Source organism: Schistocerca cancellata, chromosome 9 (assembly GCF_023864275.1).
Source record: "Schistocerca cancellata isolate TAMUIC-IGC-003103 chromosome 9, iqSchCanc2.1, whole genome shotgun sequence".
Classification (NCBI taxonomy): Eukaryota; Metazoa; Arthropoda; class Insecta; order Orthoptera; family Acrididae; genus Schistocerca; species Schistocerca cancellata.
The window spans coordinates 351,508,128-351,520,826 of record NC_064634.1 but is presented as its reverse complement, the minus strand read 5'-3'; positions in this window follow the sequence as shown (position 1 = coordinate 351,520,826).

Sequence of the window (12,699 nt, the reverse complement as noted above, 5' to 3'; positions counted from 1 at the left end):
TCGTGTGATACTACTTTCCTTGAGACTACAGCATCATCGGCAAACAGTCTAATGCCACTGTCAACACTATCAACCAGATCGTTTATGTAAATCGTAAAAAGCAGCGGACCTACTACGATTACCTGGGGCACACCTGAAGTTACGTTTGTTTCTGTTGAAGTCACCCCATTCATGACGACATACTGCTGTGTCTGTTAGAAAACTTTCTATCCAACCGCATATGTCATCGGACAGACCGCGAGAGCCCACTTTTTTGGAGCAAGCGACAGTGCGGAACTGAGTCGAACGCATTTCGAAAGTCGAGAAATGTGGCATCAACCTGGGAGCCGGTATCTAGAACCTGATGTATATCATGCCCTCTGCGGCTAAAACTAATTCCTGTAATTAAATCGTTAGTGTTTATGTAATTGTACATAGAAAGAAAATCATTTCATCCCAAAACTTTATGTCAGGAAAGAACCCAAGAGATAATTTTGGTCAAGGTTTGGCGATTATGATGAAAGAGAAAAACCTGAGATATGTCTATGCAGACAACACAACGCACTTAATCGAAAAATAGACAAGAAAGCTTCCTAAGTCAACATATGCACAATGCAGTTGTTGCAATTTCACCGGTGAATATGTATAACAGTTTGCTTTTACATACATCTACATTGCAGATGTGTCATGTGACAACAAGATGTGACGAATATTTCATACATGAAGGACAGCATCATTAGGGCTCCACCTGTTGGTGATAGAAAGAAAGCAGTTTATTGCGTCAGTCATTTATTTTTCTGCTACGCCTTTTGATAGTGCACACCACCATCTTAAGGCGAAGAATCGTGTAGATACATAGCTAGTTTTAGTGAGGAGCACAGACGGCTTCTCATAGCGGCAGACCAAGTGCAAGGCAGGTTATGTTGCGTTTTCTGAACGCAAGTAAATTCAGAAAAATGCTGCATCCTGCTTCTTTGTTACAGTGCCCTTCACTGTACATTCATTCATAATGATGTTATCAAGTCCGTATAGCTTCTTCGAAGTGATAGTGTAAACAAATTTACAGTGAAGATCAGATGCAACATGTGGCAGGATGCAGATTTTTTTCCAAATTTACTTGTCTTCAGAAAACGCAACATAACCTGCCTTCCAGTTGCTCTGTTAATATGAAAACGCATCTTTCTCTTCATTAACACCAGGAATACAACTACATAACTATTCACCTGCAGATGAGGATGTGAACATCAAAACGTGTAGTGGAAAACAAGTGACGCAGTCCACTGTTTTATTTATAACGACATGTGATATATTGTCTGATAGCTTCTGAAATTGATATGCATCGCTGGTGCTGTGATCTTCAGTCTGGACGGCTTTGAGGCCGCTCTCCATGCTAGTCTGTCCACAGACACCTACCCTTCATCAGACTGGCCTCTACACAGATACTCCAACGTTCGGGTTGCACATATGGTATGGCTATTTGTATTGCTGAGGCATACAAGCCACCCCATTTCAACAAAGTCTGTTGTTCATGGACGGGGGATGGCGAAAATATACACGAAATTTTCTTTCTATGAATCGATTATCATTTAAAATTTAATGAAGTTAACTTTATACCTACAAGCTTTTAACAATTAATGAAAAAAATCAACGAATCAAGATACCCGGTGTTTTTACTAAAAATATGTCAGCCCCGATAGCTGAGTGATCAGCGCGGCTGTCTGTCACACCAAGGGGCCTGGGTTCGATTCCCGGGTGGGTTGGAGATTTTGTCCGCTCAGGGACTGAGTGTTGTGTTGTCCTCATTATCATTTTGTCATCATCAGTGGAAGGCAGTGGGAAATCATCACTGGAGTCACTTCCCTAGACGCTCATGTGGTGGACTTCTCTGACGAGGCTTCCGCCATCACAAGACCTGCTGTAAGGCAGAACACACAGTTTTTCGTTACTAAAAATGTGAAAAAAGCTGTATTTTAACAGCCTATCTTACAGTTTTCGTGCAAAAGAAATATTACAAGGTACAGGACTGTGCAGTTGTTGCAATTCTAGTCAATTCGAGTAAGACGATTCCGAATATTGCAAAAATCCGCCGAGTCACCTTCCTGGAATGGTCGAGACACCTACTGAACAGTGGTTTGACGGTGGAAGACAGTAAGAGTGACGCACCCGACATCACATGTTACTGTCAAGGACACATCATATACTAGATGGCGTATGATCGTAGGCGGATCATGTGATATGGTTGCTCCTTTAGTACCAGAAAAATACTGCGCCAGACTGAGATTAACAATGGACGACTTGTAGATGACAGAGGGTCGCAGTAGTTTGTTGCGAAAGGAGGGATTACAGTGCAGTAAGCCACTCGTTAACTCAGTTCTGGGCAAAAACGAGCAGTGAACAGGGACACGACACTCGCTGTAGACTCATAATGAAGCTGTCGTTCATTAGTGTAAGGTATCTTTTCCTGTTGCGACCTCTTGTATTGAAGAAAATTTCATTATGGCAACCTCTGGAAAACGCGGTGGAGAGAATCTGTGCCCCAAAACCTGCAGAATATGCCATGTATCAATGTCCACCCACCAGGATTCAATTTGCCAAGGAAAACTTGGACGACCTTGAATCGAATTCGGACAAATAACGGCAGATGTGCAGACAGCCTCCACAGGTGGGGTAAAATCACCTCCCCGAGATGTGACTGCGGTGCGGACCGGCAGACGATTCGTCACATCGTGGAAGATTGCCCTCTGAGACGTTTTGCAGAAGACCCCAATGAGTTTCTGACCGCGACTGAAAGTGCAATAGACTATGTCACAAATCTGGATGTTCGTTTGTGAACTTTTGTTTGTTATATACACTATTTTAAATACTTTTATACCTACAACTATATGTTATACACTGTGACTACTCTTTATTTCTGTGTCTTATGATTTTTATGTCTTTTTTTATATGATGTGTTACATGCCATAAGCTAAATAAATAAAGAAATAAATCATGTGCACCTCCTACAACGTCATGTTTCAACGAAGCGACGATAGCGAAGCGACAAAGATTAAAGGCTGGCGGTAATGATTTGTCAAATTTACGATTATTTTTACAGGAATGTTAAAATTTTCACGAAAAAATTCAAATGTTCCCGAGTTGCTAAAGACTTACAGAGAAATGCTTCGAGGTAAAATTCCATAAAAATACATTATTTACTTATGCATCACGTTGGTGTATCTGCTTTCACGGCGATGATCGAGTCAGCTTAGTTCGCGTCGAATTTGATCGAAGGAAGAACAATCTTTTTTAACCAAAGTGAACTGTGTTTTGCAGTATCGCTTCCGAAAACTCCGTGTGCCTGCAAAGCAGAAGCTTTCATTCAGTGTGTATGCTGCTTTACGAATGTGTTTCGATTGGTTCTATAACGAATATATTCTGGAATTCTGTTCTAGGACAGCAATCGATGCAATCGAAATCTGGTAAGACAATTCCGTAATCTATTTTGCAACGAAACGAAATACACATTTGAAGAAAGTTCGCTGTAGGGATCGTTTTATTAATGAAAGTACTGTGGTTAATGTAATGTCACCGCAAGTCACCACACTTGCTGGGTTGTAGGCTTCAAATCGGCCGCGGTCCGTCAGTACACATCGGACCCGCGAGTCGCTGCTGTCGACGCTAGCAGACCGAGCGCCGCCACTCGGCTGGTCTTGCGAGACAAGCTAGCGCTCTGCCCAGTTCTTCATCCGACTTTAATAGGAATGGTTCACTTATTATAGCTTCAGAGATCTCATTTGCAGAGACGCTAGTTAGCATAGCCTTTAGCTAACTCATACGACCTAGCCAGGCACCACATACAGTTTATGCATTGACAATTGATCTATATGTGTGAAGCAATCAGAATTGTAAAGAGTTATTCACAGTTCAGTTTATAACTGCACTTTTAAATATTATTGTACAAAGTCAAGATCGACGTTCACCGCTGACGCTGAATTAAAACTAAGTATGTAATTGTATTCCTGTCTACTAACTTTCTAACCTCCTAAGATGTTTCAGATACATCCCGTCAAGTATAGTTCGTTGATCCTCACGTCAGCCCACGTGATCAACGCGTGCAATTCATGGGCACACGTCGTGATTAGACTAAGAATCAAATTGCGTGACTCAGCCGGGTCACCCTTTCTCAATGAGGCCCACAGTTCCGCCTCATACTTAACAGTTAAAATGACTATTTTTGAATAATATTACATGAAACATACTATCTAATGATATTCTACACGATGAAAGTGAAAAATGTACACAGGAAAGTTTCGAAACCGTACCGCCAGCGTGTTATCTGCGAGCCTTAACCATTGCACTTTGCTCTCTTGGACGAAACATTACGTTCGTTACGAGTGTAGAAGGTACGAGTGAGACTTAAAAATTGATTTCCTCGGAAACTGTGGGCGGTCGCATGAAAAGCCATTAGCCGGGTAGTCAGGGCATGTCCCTCTAAAACAAACCGAAGACTCATCAAAATCTGTGATTAAGATCTAATTGTCAGTTGTCAGTGAACGATAATTGTTCCTATAATAAAGCCTTTGCCGACCGGGTATCATAGCTGCTGATGAATCTTCCGGGTTGTATGGTCGTGGTCGAGAAACCGAGCCGTGAAGTTTCTTCGACCACGACAATAGCGCCCAGAAGATTCATCAAAAACTAAAACAATAAGCGGTTTGACAAACAATCTGACGGTCAGTGACTGTGTATGTGTTTTGTATTAAAGATCAAGATATTGATATTATTCACAGGTGATATGTCAGATCCGTTACGTTCATAAGGACTGCATGTAGCATCAATAAGTACTTTAAACACAACATCTTTACTTGAAGTACTGTTTATGGTTACTTGCAGCCACTAGTAAGCGTAAAATCATATCACGTATGTAGTTGTGGTAAAATGTAATGGTTTTACTGATATGTAAAGGTGAAATCTATCTTTCGAACTGTTAGAGGCTGAAAGGTCTCTGTTGGATACCTTTCATGTTAATTTCTTAAATCTGTTGTCATTTACGGCATACATTCCATTTCTAAATTTACTGTGGTGTTTCTGACTCTATCTGGGAGGAATCTGAGCAGTGGAACGTGTTACTTTTACACATAATCAAGAACGAACTGTCACACCACTACACTTTAAAACACAGCTTATATGTAATTCATGTCACACAGTCTCATACAGAACCTACATCCGCTTTCTTTTATATACTGTATATGATAAGATACTGCCATCCCTCTTCCCTTCTGTCTGAAAGGATGAATGAGCAAATGTATTTCTAGTTGCATGCTTGATGGTAGCAGACAAACCTGTCTGCTAGAGAACAGAAGGACCAACATCAGAACAGGTAGCTACGCTTTCTAAAAGCAAAGGGGTTTCTATTCTTGGTATGGTCCTGTCCGTCCCTTGTCATTTTGGTATAGCAAGCTGCCTCTCTGGTCACTTCCGATTGTATCTGTGAGGCACCCTCGGTAGGGGCCCACGCCAGTCTGTCCGCAGCGAGCGTCTGAAGTGGTAAGATCCCTGGCTAAGCACGTCTCTGCTAAGTCCGTAGGACAATGGATTTCTTAAGTTCAGCCTAACTGAAAATTTAATCAGCTTTGTTTTAGATTTAGATCTAAAATATGTTATCTTAAATTGCAACGCAGTGTAATTCAAATGTGAAGTTCAGTATATCTTCCAGTAGTTGCTTTGTCACTACTTTGTGAGCAAAGTGGAACCACGTGTTGATGATCCGTAACTCTAACTAAGATCATCAATCTTAAATGCGAAGGTGCGTGAAATTATAATGTCTCGTCTTGACAATATTTTTCAATATAGCAACTTTCCTTTATGTTCAACCCACGTGGGGTGTACTTTGTGAGACCAGTACCACGTGCTTATATAATTGTTTGACCCATCAGGTTAATAGTATGACGATAGTAGCCAGTTCGATGTTTTTCTTTTCGATGCAATTTATTTTAATTCTCAAAATTATTGTGGAGTTACACTCTTTGTGTAAACCAAGTTGACCACGTGAAGCATGTGGTGTAATCATCAAAGTAGCCCTCAGCTATTCTTTTCGAGAAGATTTCACAGACAAGTAGTATGAATTTAGTATACCAGTGTGTGGTAATTTCATGATGAACAGAATTGCGCTACGACCGTAACTTCTTTGGGTGAAAATTGAATCAGTTGGTTGTGGTTAATTTCGTCTTGCATATGTTTCAATGTTCTTCGTATGTTATTTTATGAGTGCAGTGTTGTATGCAGTCCCCCAATCTTGGCTCCATATTTGATGTGTTCCGTAAGATTACAAACTCACATTTTCACAATCCTAAATAAGGCACCAGTTTAGTTATGAATCAAGTTTAATATGCTGAATTTTTAATGGAACAATGATCAATTTTAAAAATAAATGTCCAAATATAAACTGGTTTTTTTTTTATTTAAATTCTCTTTATATATATCTCCGGTTGTCGTAAGGTGACTATTAAAAGATTATAACTAATGTTAGTCTGGTTGGCAATTTGGTAAACTAGAGGGGATACCTGGTGAAGCAGTTGGTCAGTAATGCAAGGATGACTTCCCCAGATAGCTCACAGCCTTTAATCCGTATTTATTATCATGAATATCAGCACCGCTTTCAGAACAACTTAATGCATCAACTTTACAAGACTCACTCGGATAGGTGAGTTAAAGTATAAAATTTACATTATTAGTCTCTTTATGAAACTTACACATTGCCTAGGGCCGTCAATAATGTGTTGACTACAGGAATATGTGGCTTATGAGGAGTTGCTGGAGCATTGTACCCCGTTCTTTTTAACTCCCTACACACAGTCACTGCACTAGTTGGACTGCTGGTAGCTCTTTGAAAGTCACGAGTGATTGCTTCCACTGAGTTCCTACGATTACTTAGAAGTACCCTCCGCAATGCTCACCGACCCTGTCCGTTGTTCCTTAGCGTTCCTCTTCATAATCGAGTCACCGACACACGACTTGGCCAACTTTAGGAGGTTTGAAATCTCTCGGCAGGATCTGTTACTCAGGTGACATACAATGACTGATCCACGTACAAAACAATTGAACTCTCCTCACCGACCCATTCAGCTGTTACTGCTTCTCTAGTGACAACATATTGCCCTCCTTCTTTTATACTGACGTGTCCGCCTCTCGTGACAGCAACTGTGCAGTTCTGAATTACATGGCGGTGTCTGGATACTTTCGATACACATCAAAAAAAAGTTTTGCATCACCTCGGTTTCGAGAGTTCCGGAACCTGTATAGAAAATTGAAACAGAGATCAACATTAACATTTCCGACCTTTTTTATTGCTCACGAAAACCACACATTGCAGGTTGTATCACCATACAGTAAGACCTTCAGAGGTAGTTGTCCAGATTGCTGTACACACTGGTACCTCTTTTTAATACCCAGTAGCACGTCCTTTTGCATTGTTGTATTCATCGTGGCATACTATTCACATGTTCTTCAAGGCACTAGAGGTCCAGATTGTCCCACTTCTCAACGGCGATTCGACGTGGATCCCTCAGGGTGTTTGATGGGTCACGTCGTCCATAAACAGCACTTTCCAATCTATCCCAGGCATGTTCGACAGGGTTCATGTCTGGAGAACATGGTGGCCACTATAGTCGAGAGATGTCGTTATCCTGAAGTAAGTCATTCATAAGAGATGCACGATGGAGGCGTGAATTGTGGTCCATGAAGAATGCCTCACCAATATGCTACCGATATGATTGCACTGTCGGTCGGTCGGAGGATGACATTCACGTATCGTACAGCCGTTATGGCGCCTTCCATGACCACCAGCACCGAACGTCGGCCCCTCATAACGCCACCCAAAACATCAGGGAACCTCCACTTGCTGCACTCGCCGGACAGTGTGTCTAAGGCATTCAGTCTGACCGGGTTGCCTCCATACACGTCTCCGACGATTGTCTGGTTGAAGGCATATGCGACACTAATCGGTGAAGAGAATGTGATCCCAATCCTGAGCGGTCCATTCGGCGTGTGGTTGGGCCCATCTGTACTGCGCTGCATGCTGTCGTGGTTTGCAAAGATGGACCTCGCTATGGACGTCGGGAGTGAAGTTGCACATCATGCGGCCTATTGCCCACAGTCTGAGTCGTAACAAGACGTCCTGTGGCTGCACGAAAAGCATTATTCAACATGGTGGCGTTGCTGCCAGGGTTACTCCGAGCCATAATACGTACGTAGCGGTCATCCACTGCTGTAATCAGGCATGCCATCGACAATTCCTGTCTCTCTGTATCTCCTCCATGTCCGAACAACATCGCTTTGGTTCACTCAGAGACGCCTGGACACTACACTTGTTGAGAGACCTTCCTGGTACGAAGTAACAATGCGGACTCGATCGACACTCGGTATTGACCGTCTAGCATGGTTGAACTACAGACAACACGAGCCGTGCACCTCTTTCCTGGTGGAATGGCTGGAAGTGATAGGCCGTCGGACGCCCTCTGTCTAGTAGACGCTGCTCATGCATGGTTGCTAACATCTTTGGGCGGGTTTAGTGACATCTCTCAACAGTCAAAGGGACTGTGTATCTGACACAATATCCATAATCAATGTCTATCTTCAGGAGTTCTGGAAAGTGGGGGTGATGCAAAACTTTTTTTGGTGTGTACCTTCGCTCACGCAAAGTCACCAGGCAAAAGGGTTACCATGCGCTTTCGAACGCTATCTATGAAAGCAGTAAAGTGTCGCAATGCAGGGCGATGGCAACGTAGAATTACGTCTAAAACACCATAAAGCGATGAAGACAGCTAGCTGGCTACCACTCAGACAAATGGGTGAAGTGTGCTCGTCTGAGAGATACTTTTTCAGAATAAAATGGGGTCACTGCAGCATTTCCCCTGAGCTCTCATCAGTTTGTTCATCCACAACTTCTTGCTGGCGATATGCAATGCATGCAATGCAAGGAAGATAATGCGCCAGAACATCTTTCCCGAATTAAGGCATAGCAAGAGGGAGGAGGAAATTAGTGTTCAACGTCCCTTCAACAACTAGGTCATTGGAGACGGAGCACAAGTTCGGATAAGGGAAGGATGGGGAAGGGAACCTTTCAAAGGAACCATCCCGGTATTTGTCTGAAGCGATTTAGGGAAATCATGGGAAAACTAAATCAGGATGGCCAGACGAGGGTTTGATACTGAGAATAATGATTCGAGATCAGGGGAATCAGTGCGTTAGTGTGGCCATACCGGATGCCATTAATCGAGACTGCATTTTTGAGACGCAGTAATTATTCACATCGAACAAAAAGTTAGTAAATCCCAGGAGCCATCCCGCTAACACCACGTAACGCTACTTACAGGGTGTTAAAAAAGGTACGGCCAAACTTTCAGGAAACATTCCTCACTCACAAACAAAGAAAATATGTTATGAGGACATGTGTCCGGAAACGCTTACTTTCCATGTTAGAGCTCATTTTATTACTTCTCTTCAAATCACATTAATCATGGAATGTAAACACACAGCAACAGAACGTACCAGCGTAACTTCAAACACTTTGTTACAGGAAATGTTCAAAATGTCCTCCGTTAGCGAGGATACATGCGCCCACCCTCCGTCGCATGGAATCCCTGATGCGCTGATGCAGCCCTGGAGAATGGCGTATTGTATCACAGCCGTCCACAATACGAGCACGAAGAGTCTCTACATTTCGTACCAGGGTTGCGTAGACAAGAGCTTCCAAATGCCCCCATAAATGAAAGTCAAGAGGGTTGAGGTCAGGAGAGCGTGGAGGCCATGCAATTGGTCCTCCTCTACCAATCCAGCGGTCACCGAATCTGTTGTTGAGAAGCGTACGAACACTGCGACTGAAATGTGCAGGAGCTCCATCGTGGATGATCCACATGTTGTGTCGTACTTGTAAAGGCATATGTTCTAGCACCACAGGTAGAGTATCCCGTACGAAATCATGATAACGTGCTCCATTGAGCGGAAGTGGACGAAACTAAAATGAGCTCTAACATGGAAATTAAGCGTTTCCGGACACATGTCCACATAACATCTTTTCTTTACTTGTGTGTGAGGAATGTTACCTGAAAGTTTGGCCGTACCTTTATGTAACACCCTGTATAGCTTTGATAAATGCCTAAGATCGGCGAGGGAGACAGTTGAATATCTTCGTTGCGTGTTGTAAGGGGTCCGTAGGCCCTTACTATAAGTTTGCACTCGGCACAGGTCGATAGGGCGAACGATCGATTGTGTCGTGTTGCGAGAACGAGTGTGAGTTGAGTGAGTCCCATGTTGCGGGCCGAGCTGTGTGGAGGCCAGTTGTTGTAATGCAAGGCTTTACCGACAAAGGGAGTGGCCATCGCCGCGGTTTAACCCCTTTGTGCTAGAATAATACCGGGAAAGTGAAGAAGTGTAATTACGAAGTGATCAGTGATATTTCTAGTGCCGATATTTTGGTTTCGCGTCTACCGCACCGGCATCATTTTGGATTGCAGTGTTGGATTGCAGTGTTGGATTGCAGTGATCGATTAACGTGTGACGATAATGAATAACGAAGAAGCCTGTGCTGAGATTAGCCGTAATTAGATATGTATGACGAAGGCAGTGGCTGTCTCCTCCTTTTTGTGTTTTTGAGACTAATATAGGTTCTTGATTAGTGAAACTGTGTTGGTGTTCTTCTTGTTACCAGACATTTCATTATTACAGCATTTGAGAAGGACAAACTGGAAAGTAACAACTCCGTAGCAGTCAATTCCGATTGCCAGCCCCATTAGGTACACGGTCACATTAATTAATAATTATTGGGCTGCTATTCGGTCAGATCAGGTCGGGTCGAAATAAAACGGAGGTGTTACAGTGTGCCGTTCCCCGATGATGCTACTCATTTGTGATTTGATGCTGTGGAACTCACAGACTGTGAGAACATTGACTGCTACGTTTTATCTACCTTTCGAAATTGTCCCCGACATATTCTGTAATACTAAGATTGGCTCATTTAGCGGGCCTAGAGCGTCCGTCAAAACTGCAACGTACATATGCAGCCCTGGGAACGTTGCTTTCATCTTGGAAGATGGGGTGTCTATACGATAGTCATCTCAAAGATATACAAGAAAGGCAATCACTTGGGTCACGGACAATGTTGAAATGAACATCCTGATTCATTAATTAAATTTTCCCTCTGTAGCGGAGTGTGCGCTGGTATGAAACTTCTTGGCAGTTTAGAACTGTGTGCCCGATCGAAACTCGAACTCGGAAACTAAAGCTGTGGGGAGGGGTTGTGAGTCGTGCTTGAGTAGCTCAAGCGGTAGTGCACTTGCTTGTGAAAGACAAAGATTCGTGCAGCTTTAATCTGCTAAGAAATTTCATATCAGCGCACACTCTTCTGCAGAGTGGACATTTCATTCTGGAAATATTCCCTAGGCTGTGGATAAGATATGTCTCCCCAATATCCTTCCTTCCAGGTCTGCTAGTCCAGCAGGAGAGCCTCTCTGAAGTTTGGAAGATAGGAGATGTACTGGCAGAAGTGAAGATCTGAGCAGAGGTCGTGTGTTGTGCATTGGTAGGTCAGTTGGTGGAGCAAAAGCCCGCGAAAGACAAAGGTCTCGAGTTCGAGTCTCGGTCCGGCACATAGTTTTAACCTTCCAGGTGGTTTCATGCTGTATCATTTTCACAATAACTTGAATTAGTGTGCACAAATTATTCCAGATCCTTTTCTGGCCTGAACTGTAACCCCGACGTATTATGGACTTAAACGCCTCATTGGATGAAGGATTCGGCTTCTCGTATTATTTCAAACGGACAAAATCATGAACCGCAGGACGACAATAAACGCTTCCGCTCTGCTAGAGTCCAGTTTCTGTATTCTTTGGTCCCTTGAAGCATTATGTGCCGCTGTGAGACTTTTGTGAGGTACCGTCTGCAAATGTGAATTGCATGCACTTCCATTCGCATTGTACGCAAGGAAAATGGTTGACATAGGTGTTAATCCACCACGAAGTATTTTACATGATAACAATAGTCTGATCAGTCTGGTCATGGTCATATAAGTCAATAATCTGTTGAGTAAATAAATTAACGCCTCAGAAAATCCAAAAATTTGGGAAATTCCTTTACATCAAGGGGTCACAGTGGCACCAGAAACTATTGGCAGACGTACCTCTACACATATGTTGCAAACAAAGGTGGTACCAAGAAAATGTTAGTCCGAACCTAAAGCAACAACGAAAACTTTGTAACATTGCATTTATTTTGTTACAAAACACAATAAACAAGTGATAATAAAGTAGGAACAATGTGTAGAATACAGAACGTGAACAACTGCAACAATCATAACGATAGACAAAAATGTTCTTCGTTTTTTCCAACTTGACGGTTTTGCACACACATTCTGACCACTGGTTAATATGCTCAGTATGGGGTGTGACCACCTCTGGTAGCAATACAGGCCTGACAACGACGGGACATGCCGTGAATTACGTCATAAATCTCATGTAGAGGCAATAAGGCCCATTCTTTCTCCAGAGGTTCTCGCAAATCTTGGAGAATGATTGGTGGATGCTGACGTGATGCAACCCGTTTTCTTAGTCCATCCCAACGTGCTCTGTGGGATTCAAATCGGGAGGACGAGCAGGCCAAGCCAGGCGTGGAATATCTTCCATTTACAAGAAAGCACCAACAACCCATGCTTTATGAGTCGAGCACTGTCGCCCTTGAATACGTAGT